The sequence below is a fragment of the Aegilops tauschii genome, chromosome 7 (assembly GCF_002575655.3).
Source record: "Aegilops tauschii subsp. strangulata cultivar AL8/78 chromosome 7, Aet v6.0, whole genome shotgun sequence".
Lineage (NCBI taxonomy): Eukaryota > Viridiplantae > Streptophyta > Magnoliopsida > Poales > Poaceae > Aegilops > Aegilops tauschii.
In genome coordinates, this window is record NC_053041.3 from 557,459,129 (window position 1) to 557,470,396 (window position 11,268).

The window sequence follows — 11,268 nt, forward strand, 5'->3', positions numbered from 1 at the left end:
CGTTGCTGGGGGGTTTGGATGAACATTTCCCGGTGGGGGTGGATGAACAGGACCCCGTGGTGTTGCCTCTGGATGAACAGGACCCCGATCGATCGAGCCGGTTGGGGCTGGATGAACAGGACCCCGTAGAGGGCAGGATGAACAGGACCACCCCGTGGAGGGCAGAATGAACAATAGACGGTGGAGGGCTGGATGAACAGTAGCCCGTGGAGGGGTGGTTGAACAGGAGCCCGTGGAGAGGGCTGGTTGAACAGTAGCCGGTGGAGTAGCGCGTGGTGGAGGCTGGATGAACAGGAGCCCGTGGATGAACAGTCGCAGGTGGAGGCTGGAGGAGGTCGACGGTGGATGAACAGTAGCCCGTGGAGGCTGGAGGGGGTCGACAGTGGAGATGAACAGTGTCCCGTGGAGTCCCGTTTTGCGGTACGCCACATCCCTCCCGATGAACAGGACCCCCGTTTCGACCGTAGCGCTCCAACACAAGTCCGTTTCCTCCGTTTTGCGGTACGCCACACCCCTCCCGATCAACAGGACCCCCGTTTCGACCGTAGGAGGTCCGTTTCCTCCGTTTTGCGGTACGCCACACCCCTCCCGATGAACAGGATCCCGTTTCAAACGTGGCCCGTCGAACACAAGGCCGTTTCCTTCGTTCTGCGGTACGCCAGGCCTCGTTTCCATCGGTTGTTCCGTCCAAGCCCTCCCGATGAACACGACGACGCATTCCGTTCCGACCCAGCCAGTTGGCTCCCCATGAACACGACGACGCTGTTTCTCCGTTCCGACCCAGCCATGTACACGAGCCCTGGTCGTACGTATGCGCGAGTAGGCGTTCGAGACCCTGCCCGTATGTACGTACGTGGCCGTATTTTCTTTCTTGCACACTGGCCGCTGTACGTACATGTACATGCTACGTGCGCGCCTCTACTACGACACGTGCGCGCCTCTACATCGACCAGTATGTACGTACACGTTCGCGACCAGAATGACAATGCTACGTACGCTTCGACCAGGTGGGTCCCGACTCTCAGGCACTTCCTTGCCTGCGAAGATGTAGCTGGTGGGTCCCAGCAGTCAGGGGGGCGAATCGTTTTTTTTGCCCGGACGCACTTCCTTGCGTGCGAAGATGTAGCTGGTGGGTCCCCGCAGTCAGGGGGAAACGTTTTTTTCACGAAATACGGTGGCCCGTCCGGTGGCTCCCGCTGTCAGGTGGAGAAATGATTATTTTGCGCGTAATAAGGAGGCACTTCCTTGCTGCGGCTGTGGACCCAGCTGTCAGCCTCTCCATGTACAGTCCACGTCCGATGGAAGTCAATCCTTGACCACGTTGACCACGCAGCGCCGAGAGCATCAGGGCGGTGGATGACGGCGAGGCCTAGGAAGGGGATGACGCGGAGCCGGGGAAGACGCGGCAGTGGAAGCCCACGCGGAGAGGAGTACGAGGGTTCACTGGTTCGGCTGTGGTGTGAGGCTGCCGTCGCCGCAGGGCCTGGCCAGCAATGGGAATAGTAGGGGGCGGTGAGTTCTCCGCGGCAGCACAGCCGGCCACGGGAGGCAGGAGCATGCGGCACGACCGGCGCTGCTTTGGGCAGCTGGAGCAACAAGACCAGAGGTGGAAAAAGCACTACGGCCGTTGGATGGACATCATACGGTCACTGGAGCTAGAATCGTGCATATTGACTAAGTTGACAAAGCCCTCCGTCCCCGTCAACTTAGTAGGCCCACAAGTCAGCCTGCCACTATACTGGGTCCCAGCTAGCAGGGGGAGTATTCATTTTTTTGTGCGTAATAAGGACGCACTTCCTTGCGTGCGAAGATATACCTGGTGGGTCCGAGCTGTTAGCGGCGGTAACTTTTTTTCGCGAAATACAGAGGCCCTTTCGGTGGGTCCCAGATGTCAGGTGGAGGAATCATTATTTTGCGCGTAATAAGGAGGCATTTCCTTGCGTGCGGCCGTGGACCCAGCTGTCAACCTCTCCACGTACAGTCCACTTCATATGCATGTCGGTCGTTGACCATGTTGACCAGGCCGCGCCGGGAGCACCAGGGTGGTGGACGACGGCGAGGCCTAGGAAGGGAACGACATAGAGGCAGGGAAGACTCGGCAGTTGTTTCCCACGCGGAGGGGAGTACGACTATACGAGGGTTTACCGGTTCGTCTGCCGTCGCCGGAGAATAACAACAGGTGTGGGTGAGTAGAGGGATGGCTAGGCCAGCGATGGGAGTACGGTGGGGCGGTGAAGCCTGCGCGGCAGCACAGCCGGCCGCGGGGAGGAGGGAGCAGGTAGTCCCGCCGGCGCTTGTTTGAGCGGCTGGAGCAGGAAGAGCAGAGATTGAAGAAGCACGACGGCCGTTGGATAGACATCCAACAGTCACTGCTTGTGTGTCAACCTTTTTTTAGGAAAGCCTCAAATTTGTGGAAAACAGCATACAACCCATCTGCCATTATTTCTAATAATTTACAGCCCATTTGCTAATTCTGAAGGTTTTTTTTGGAGCCCATATTCTTTTTGTTAGCATTACAGCCCATATTGTGGCCACGGTTAAAAAATTATACGAAATGTTGCATATTTCGGTGTGGTCCGAACTATTTTTAATCCCGAAATTTTGAGTCACATTCAAACTGATTTTAAAAATAAATGTATATCAATATAAAATCCAACAAATTGTCCACGCATAAAAATTAATGCAATTTAAAATCTTGAAATGAAAAAAAGAAATTTGAAAGTAATTGCCGGTTTGATGTGTTTTAAAAATGTACAGCCCATTTCTCATTACTGATAGGCCATTTTCTCGTCCAGCCGAATGAAGCTCTCCTCGTCTTGAAAGATTTGCAGCCCAATAGGCCTGACAAAGCGACTTACTTGGCAAATCACAAAAAACTGGGCTAGCCATTTTCAGTAAGAAAAAAAAGTACTGGGCTGGTCTGTGGTAAACATAAAAGAGAAGGCTGTCTAGACATGCCAGAGTGCCCCGCACAGCCCAGTTGACACCCTGCTTCCGTCTCAAAAACAAATTAGATAAATGCCACAACAAATATGGCGATTCATAAAATGCCACTGCAATTTACAAACTTTGAAAAATGCCACTTCAATTTTTGCAAACTTTGGAAAACGTCACTGCAATTTGCAAACTTTGAAAAACGCCACTCCAGACTTCGAAAAATGCCACTGGGGATGGCATGAAATGGCATTTTACAAAGTTTGGAAATTGCAATGGCATTTCTTAGAAACACCAGATTTGGAGTGGCATTTATCAAATTAACCCAAAACAAAAATAACTGGGCAAGCTGCTGGGTCCCTGATGTCACCCGCTCGTTGTGCAACTCTCTCGTTTATTGACTATGTTGACAATGGCATGGGACCCAGATGTCAGAAATCCATTACGAGGAGCCATTTTTTTATTGGATTGAAATAAGGAGGCACTTTGCTTGCGTATTGCCATGACCTTGGCGGGTCCCTGCTGTCATCCTCTCCACGTACAATCATCTCCTGGTTGTGTACGCGTCAACTTGGTAGGCCCACAAGTCAGCCTCTAAACCCGTGGAGGACAAATACAACCCATTTAAAAAAATAACAGCCCATTCCATATGTTCAAACGGAAAGTTCAACATTCAGAGCAAAGTAACAGGTCTTGACAACCATCATAGCCAAGTTAACTATCTACTTCCACTAATACTCTAGTAGCGTACAAGTACTAACTTACTCTTAGCTAACTAGACGATGCCAGCCGCCATCTGCGGTACACGCTAAACGCCGGCACCGGCGTCCTCCGCCTCGCCTCGGACTTGCCAGAGGTGCGATAGGGCGCGTTGCTCGCGCGCGTTGGCCCTTTCCATGCCGGCGTGGTCCACCGAAGCTTCGGCTTCTAAGCGGGAAACCCACTTGACGAGCTGGTAGTAAAAATCGGCGTCGTGAACGCGTGCGTGCCCGACAGCCTCCAGGGCTATTTGCCGGGCGCCGGCCTCCACGTAGTCGGCCCACGTGCGGGCGCTCTGCTCGCGACTCAGAGCGTCGGTGCGCTGCTGCTCCATGTCCCGCTGGCGGCGCAAATCGGCGATACGCTGCTCATCCGCCAAGTGGTCGCGCTCCAACAACTCCTGCTCCTCTGCCAGGCGGTCGCGCTCCAACAAGTCCTCGATCTCCGCATTGCCATCTAAAGACCGATAGAATGCCTCCTCCCTCCGTCTGCCTTCCGGTGAAAAACCGAACACTAGTTCCGGCGGTGACCGCCTCCGGCCACGCCTATCGCGGACGGGCGGGGGCATGGCGGACGTGGCGAGAGCGAGGATAAGTGGCGAGCAACGTCGGGCCGGTGGGGGCTTATGAGGATAGGGCGAGTTGGGTCACGGTGCCACCATAGAAGGCCGAGAAACAGTACTTATAAGCGGAAGGTAGCGCGACGGTCATCGGAATTCAATGCATAATGAAGCAGGCATGGCTTAGCGCGCCAGCTTGCCGTGGAAAACTAGAGAAACTGAAATTCTGACTGTGCCGTCCTGTCCCGTCCGTGCTGGGTTGCACGCCGGCCTTACGGTCAAACGAGTGCACTCGAATCATCTCCCTCCTTGTCAATAATGATTCCACGGATTTAAAAGGCCCGCAACAATTAAAGCGCATCTTTTTTTGCATCAGTTAGCTGCCTTAATTACGGTCGGCTGCATGCGGGCACTCAAAATCGCTCGCAGCCAGTATGCGGAGCAGCATGCAACGAGTCGCAGCCGAGGGCATTAATTGATGAACTTTAGCTGGGAGATAAGGCATTTGCGAACGTTTTTGCTAGCAGTTTCTTCAGATTCGCATGGCATTTTCTTCAGAGCAGCTTGTCAGTTTCTTCAGAGGTAGGCATTTCTATTCAAAAACCTGCCACTTCGGATCTTGCGTCGCAACTAAAACAGCCAGGAGCGCATTAGTAGGCTAGCTAGTGATCGATCGGTAACTTGTAAACACTGAGCGAACAGATATAAGGAGCTGTTAATGCATCTCAATGATTCACAGATCATATACAAATATGTAGCTCCAAAAGCAAAGATCAGCCACAACTAAAACCAACTAGTACGATTCCCATACATAAGATCAACATGTTAATGCATCTCAATGATTCACAGATCATATACAAATATGTAGCTCCAAAAGCAAAGATCTAGAAAAAACATATGTTCTTCCTACTAACATGGATGCTTCTCTTGGCCAACATTCAGTACAGACTGAATGACAAATTTGTTTGTGAAGTCTACAATTCCTCTTGCAAACGTAAGTGGTTTCACCAACAGCTGGAACCATGGGAATGAACCACACATGATGGAGGAACATGCACTGCAATATGATTTGGTCTTCTCTTGATCACACGGCGAGACTATTTTCGGAATACAAACTTTAACTTAGGCAAAATGATGCCCATTGTATAATCAGACCAAAGCAATGAAGCACCTAGTGTTGGCCAATAAATAGTACAGTACTACTTTTCTGCAGTCCATGAAGTGACTATCCAATCTTTCTGTGTCTATTTTCAAATGGCACTGCATGCAGTGACTATACTATTCTCTTGTGCAGTTCAACCAAAATTGTGGTCACTTTGTGTGTTTGCTAAATAGCAACGGGCAGACATCTCTGTCTGCACAAATATCAAGCAGCTAGTAAACATATACCCCCACCTTGTATTTTCGGTTTAAACATGTCTCTTCCGCTTAGATCTGTCATGTTTTGCACTGGACAATTTGATACAGTCATGCTTTGCCCCGGACAATTTCATACTGAATTGATTTGCTTGTTCAGAGCAGAAACATAGCGCCTATTCTTCATCAGACCAAGGATATCCATGTTCGCGGTGATGGAAGAGGTGAAATCGATACAACCGAAATTGAGCATCCAGTCATTGAATCATGTCCTGCACCTCCAATGTAGGTCCACCCTGCCAATAAATTCACATGCAAACCACTAGTATTACTATCTAATGATAGTACAAAAAGAGTAGCAAGATAGTAGCAAACCATGTACCTTCTTAATGAACAGCTCATAGTGCCACCAATTGGATATAAAGGTTTGGGAGAAAACATGCTCCTAATGTTGAACCAGTTGGACTTTTTGTGCAGTTCCACTAAACTCGAGCATCCCTGTTTGCATAGATATTGAAAGTGTGATTACTATAAAAGTGGCACTAGTTGAAGCATAGACTCACAAATATAAGCATTCCAATTTCTTAATGGGAAAAGGTAGCAAGACTGTTTCTAACCACCTTTTTGAAGGAATAAATAAGGCAACAGAGGCTGATGTCAGAAAGGCATATATAGTTCTTTCTGAAAGAATGATCGATTCCTGACCTTTCCTCTTCTTTTAAGCATATTTTGTGCAGTTCAACTAAAATAAAATGCCATCACCGCCTTGACAATTCAGTGACACTGTACAAAAGGAAATGACTTAACATTACATCATGATGTCAGGTATGTAGTCGACATGCATTAGAGACAAACTTACAGACCTCCTCCGATAACATAATGAACATTAATTTTAACAAAGGTGTGACTAGCTTTACCGGATAATTTGAGTGAACTCTACACCCTCTGTTCCTTAATATAAGAGGTTTTGCAGTTCAGTTTAAAGTACCCAAACGTCTACTAGTATTTAGAAAAACAGGTAGTAGTTTTCTTGAGCACATATCTGGGAAAGCTTGCCACCCTTTATTTATGTCCATACGCTAATGCAACACCATTCGAAATTTCGAATACTACAAATATACACCAATCCAGTGGCTAGTGCAACAGTAGAGTAGTTATTTTATTACAGGGTACAGTACAATAGTTTTACTGAACAGATTTCAATAAACTCTGGCACTGGAAGTTTTCTATAAGAATTAACAATACAAAATGTAAAGGTAACATGTTTCAGCATTGGTATACTAGCTGTGCATGAGCATTAAACCAAATACAAAAGTCTGAAGGTAACTAGCATTATTAACTAATGACAGTATAAAAAAATTGCAAACCATGTACCTCCAAGGTAAATATCATTTCGAACTCGGGGCGGGGGGGGGGCCTTAAAAATTGCTATCCCAATCTTGATAATCGATCAAACATAAAAACTTGATCGAACGAATCAAGAGAACAGCCGGAGGAGGAGGTGCCCACTCTTAACCTTTCCTCTTGTCTTCATAATTTTTTGTGCAGTTTAACCAAAATAAAATGACATCAGCGCCTTGGCATTTTGGTGACACTGTACAAAAAAATTAACTTATCTCATGAAAGTGAGGTATGTAATCTATAAGCATTAACAGTGCAAAAAATCTGAAGGTAGTAACAAGTTTCATTGTTGGTATACTGGTTGTGCAACATCATTAGAATGCCTTAGTTGAAAAATCTTTAATACATCCACAATCAACGGCTAACCCTGAAATAATCCAGTGACATTAAATGGCATTGCTTAAATTTATCGGTGGCATTAGACTGAGTGCGGCATTAGTTAAATGTGGCATCACTTTAGCAGTAGCATTGCTTGACTTGACTGCTGGCGTTATACTAACAGCAAAAAAGTTAGACTAAGAGTATGCGAGGCCCATTCGGACAGTGGGCGCACCAGTACGATGTACCTCCACGGACGCATAGAGTGGTGAGGGAGGTATGGTTGCCCAGAGCAACAAATATCCAGGCAGCATATGTGGATTACGTCCCATTTTTGTTATGTTTAGCCACCTTTTTCCTATGTGAGGACAACAAACCGATCGACCTGGTCATTCTCTATTGCGTTGTCATGCCTTTCTACCCTTCTTCGACCAAGAGACACGAGACTCGTTCCTTAGCTACTGATTTTCCCCTTCTCAACCTAGATGCGGGTTCGATGCCTACTCTCTTGGACAGTACAGTCTCCCTTCCTTTCCTTTTTCAACCCAGACATGGATTAGTCTGCATGAAGTAGGGTTTCCTTTAATAGTGCAAATTAAGGTTTTCGTCTGCGTGACCAGTAGAGCAGAGGATAGCAAATTGGGAAGATGGTGGAGTGGAAAAAGATCCACATGCAGCGACATGGCAGATGGGGCAATAGAACAAGGGTATGGTTCGAAAAGAGGTAGCATACCTGAGGGTCGGCGGGAAGTGGCTTCGCTCGTGGTCATCGTCCTCCACACGCACTACGACAGCGAGCTTGGGGACGGAGGCCATCCCGCACGGGCGCTAGGTCTGAGAGGACGGCCTTGTCGTCAGTGCGTGACCTCGCTCGCCGACGACGAGTGCGTCAACACTGCACGTCCTTTTCTTCCCCGGTGGATCTGTGACCACCGGTGAGGAGGGAGAGAGAGGCCGTCTTTTTAGATCTGGAGAGAGGGTGATAGTGTGAGAAGCAAGTGAGCAGCCCTTAGAAGAAAGCTCTGAAGCTCCAGCCTATATATCTTTTTTATACTACTAGTACTAGAGGTGGAGTAGTGGTAGAGTAGTTTATATTTTCTCTGCAAACAGTACCAGTTAGTCGTCCTTCAAAACTGAACGGCACGCCATTAAAAAAATAAATTCGAGAAATAATGCGGCACCTCGGGCCAACGCGGCCAGATCGCATTTTGCACGAGAAATTACACACGATGTTTCGTTGACATGTGGTCCCGTTCCAACATGTCAGTGAGACAACGGCGAGTCCTTTTGTACAATTTCCGAAAGGACGTGTAGGCCGGGGCGCCTCTTCGTGTACCGTGGCAAACTAGCAACCGTCCACCGACTCTTCGCCTTTCCCTCTCGATTTGGAACTGCTGTCGCACGCTCTTCCTCCCTCCTCCATTTGCCTTCACCCTTCCTTCTGCCATTGTTCGATCGTCTTCTCCATGGAGGGAACAAGCCGGAAACGACCCCGTTATTCTTGCCCCGATCTGAAAGATGACGTGGTGGGGGAACTCATTGATCGGTGCGACGTCATCACCTCAGCTAGCATGGCAGGTTCGTTCAAGCCCATTCTCGACTCAACTAATAACATCATTACAAGGAACCCAAGGGTCCAGGAGCGGTTTGATCTCCCTTATCTTCTTCGCTATAAGCCTGTTCGCATGGGCGCGGACGACGGAGGCCTCGCCTTGCGCAAGTTGATGCCGCTTGATAATGATACGTGTGATGTCAAGATGCCATCGCTTAAGGGTAAGTCCTGGGCTAGCACAAATGGAGATTGGGTTGTTTATATTGGGTACAATTGTGAGTGGGAACTTGTGAATGTGTACACTCGTCAGCGGATTCCACTTCCAAAAATCTCCGAGTGCCCTGAGGTTGAGCACACAGATGATCTAAGTACGTTCAAATACGATCATGGTGACTGTCGTCTACTGAAGATAGCAATTTGTCGAGTTCCCAACCGCTCTTGGAATTACAAGAACTATCAAGTTGTTGCTATCTTCGACAAGCTTGTTGCCGTCCTTCGTGGTTCGATTGGATGGATATTGCTCAAAAATCAGTTTCTATACATGGATGTGTACTGTGATGCAATTGAATACGAGGATCTTGTGTTTGCTGCCACCACTCGTGGCACTGTTTTTGCATGGGATCCTCGTAGTTTTGGTACGTTTGTCTTCCACCGTAATTATAATTGTTTCATCCACATGCATGCAGGTTAGCAAGTTTCCCTTTACTAATTAACCTTCTTCTTGTGTTTCCAAGGTCTTGTGAACATTCCACCACCTATACTTGAAAAATTTTATAAGCAAGGGGGAGATGACGATGGTGATGATCACGAGCATGAGGAGGAGCAAAACTTATATACTCAGTGGCGCCTGGCAACTAATTCCGATGGATCACCTCTTCTTGTCTGTATACAGTGCACTCAGATTGTTACTACTGAGGAAGCAGGTGTTGTCTCCCATGGTCGCCCTCTCCTGACCTATTCCAACACCCGTTGCATGGTATTCAGGACGGATACTAGTGTGCTAGCGCAAACACCTTCTCCCTGGTTCAGTATTGATAGTCTTGGAACAAACTCGCTCTTCCTTGGACCAAACTATCCAATGATGGTGAAAGGCGATCCAGCTGCTATTGACACAACGTTACTACCATTTATGAGAAGCAACTGTATCTATACCTCGGACATTTCGGTGGTTCCCTACCCTGGACCTGATATATGCCGCTTCAGCCTGGATGATCAGTCCTGCGTTGCTCTCGATATTGACAATAGCTGGCCCTTCCCAGAGCACCTATGGTTCAAAGCAAGCGTTCCAACGCCGAGAATTGGTTGAGTTGAAGTTCATTTCATTGCTTGTTATTTGTTGTGTGATGAAAACTTTAGTATTTGCTAGAATGTTTTGTTGGAAATAATCTATAATCCAACATGTATCCTCGTTGTCGTTGTGTGTTGATGACTTGTTGTATTTAATGAATGGTACATTTCAGTTGCGAATGCATGTCATATACTCAATTTATGAATGGTTTTCGAGTCACTTCTTGGAGTGTGAGTACCGTAGTAGTATATGTTGGGGAACGTAGCAGAAATTCAAAATTTTCTACGCATCACCAAGATCAATCTATGGAGTTTACTAGCAACGAGAGGGAAGGAGTGCATCTACATACCCTTGTAGATCGCGAGCGGAAGCGTTCAAGAGAACAGGGTTGATGGAGTCGTACTCGTCGTGATCCAAATCACCGATGATCCTAGCGCCGAACGGACGGCACCTCCGCGTTCAACACACGTACAGAGCAGCGACGTCTCCTCCTTCTTGATCCAGCAAGGGGGAAGGAGAGGTTGATGGAGATCCAGCAGCACGACGGCGTGGTGGTGGAAGTAGCGGGGATCCCGGTAGGGCTTCGCCAAGCACTAACGGGAGGGAGGGGTGTCACGGGAGGGAGAGGGAGGCGCCAAGGCTTAGATTGCTGCTGCCCTCCCTTCCCCCCACTATATATAGGGTCAAGGGAGAGGGGGGGCGCAGCCTTGGCCCTTCCTCCAAGGAAGGGTGCGGCCAGGGAGGAGTCCATCCTCCCCAAGGCACCTCGGAGGTGCCTTCCCCTTTTAGGACTCTCCGTTTTTCTTATCTCTTGGCGCATGGGCCTCTTGGGGCTGGTGCCCTTGGCCCATATAGGCCAAGGCGCACCCCCTACAGCCCATGTGCCCCCCCGGGGCTGGTGGACCCCCTTGGTGGACCCCCGGACCCCTTTCGGCACTCCCGGTACAATACCGATAAAGTGCGAAACTTTTCCGGCGACCAAAATAAGACTTCCCATATATAAATCTTTACCTCCGGACCATTCCGGAACTCCTCGTGACGTCCGGGATCTCATCCGGGACTCCGAACAACTTTTGGGTTACCGCATACTAATATCTCTAT